Below are 1,466 nucleotides of genomic sequence, written 5' to 3'. Positions count from 1 at the left end.
CTCCGCGCCCGCCCCCGGCCCCGCCCCCGCCCCCGCGGCCCCGCCCCACGCCCCCGGCCTCGCCCGGGCCGCGCCCCGCCCCCACCTCGACCGCGCCCCCGGTGCGCCGGACGGCGGACTCAGCCCCGCGGGCAGGGCGGGAGGTGCGCGGGCCGGGGGGTCGCTCGGGCAGCTCGCGCACGGGCCCCGCGGCCCCGCGGAGGAGTGGGGTCCCCTCGGCGGCGGCGCCCCGAGGAGCACCGGTGCGGCCCTGCCAGCCCGGTGAGCGGTGAGCGCGCGCTTCTGGGCCGCGTCCCCCCGTGTGCACGGGGCCGCTCGTGCCGGTTCCTCCCCGAACGCGGGAAACTCCGGAGCGAAAACTTGCCCCTGTCGGTCGCAGTGCTGCGGGCGAAACCTCTCCTTCCGCTTTCCAGCGGGCCCCGGAGCGCCGCCGAAATGCGCGGCGTGGGGTCTGGTGTCCCGTTGGGAGAAAGCGCCGAGGCGAGCTCGGGGCTGGTTCGAATCCTGCTGGGGCAGGGGGGTCTGCTGAGACCGCGGTGTGTGCCGGCGGGCCCCAGAGGAGAGGCCTGGGGCACTCGGGCGCTGGCACACAGGGGCGCAGAGCTGGGGCGCATCACATTCGTGAGGTCACGGCCACACCGACCTTTCCTAAGTCCTGCTCGCTGCGTCCGGACGCCCGGGTGCCGCGCTGCCCGCTCGCCGCCCCCTCTCTGCGCGTTACCCGCCCCCACACGCTGCCCAGGGGCTTTGGAGAGTTCTCCGCCCCCTGTTCTCTAGGGCCCTGTCCTGCTCGGTTTTCCTACCTCGATCTGGAATGATCTGGAATCGTACCGCTTCTGCACGCGTGGAACCCTGCAGCCTCTCCCCCCAGAACGCAAACTCCCTTGGCGGAGAGCAGAGGCTCAAAGGAAAAGTAGATAAAAATTAAAACTTCCTTGTAAACCGGAGCCCTTGACCAGAGCTTGAGGTAGGCAGAGCCCTCCTCCAGGAAGCTCCCGATCTTAAAGTGCCTTGCTAGAGGGAAAAAGGGAAAAACAGCTTGGTTTGAGAGCAGCCAGGCCTCCAGGGCTGGGGGCCACGGTAGCATCATGAAAATCCTTCCTCCCTTTGTCTTTACCCCCCCCCCCCCGTTTCCAATGATCCTCAAGATCCCCCGGCAGCTCTTTCTGCCCGCAGGTCCTGTCGCTGTGCTATAATAAAACCACCTTTTGCACCCAAGAAGTCTCAAGAATTCCTTCTGGACCTCCAGCTCCAGACCCCAACATTTCCACATAATCAGGAAGGGACTTTTTGTGGGGTGCTAACCCGTGAGGCTGGTGAAGCGTATCTCGCACCCTACAGTCGCTCAAGAAAGCTTTGAGTCAGGGGTGCCTCAGTGGCTCCGTTGGTGAGGTGTCTGACTCTTGGTTTGGGCTCAGATCATGATCTCAGGGTGGTGGGATCCAGCCCAGCCTGGGGCTCTGCAC

This window comes from Martes martes, assembly GCF_963455335.1.
Source record: "Martes martes genome assembly, chromosome: 3".
In the NCBI taxonomy this organism is placed as follows: domain Eukaryota; kingdom Metazoa; phylum Chordata; class Mammalia; order Carnivora; family Mustelidae; genus Martes; species Martes martes.
The sequence above is the reverse complement of the archived record's forward strand: the minus strand, read 5'-3'. Positions refer to the sequence as shown.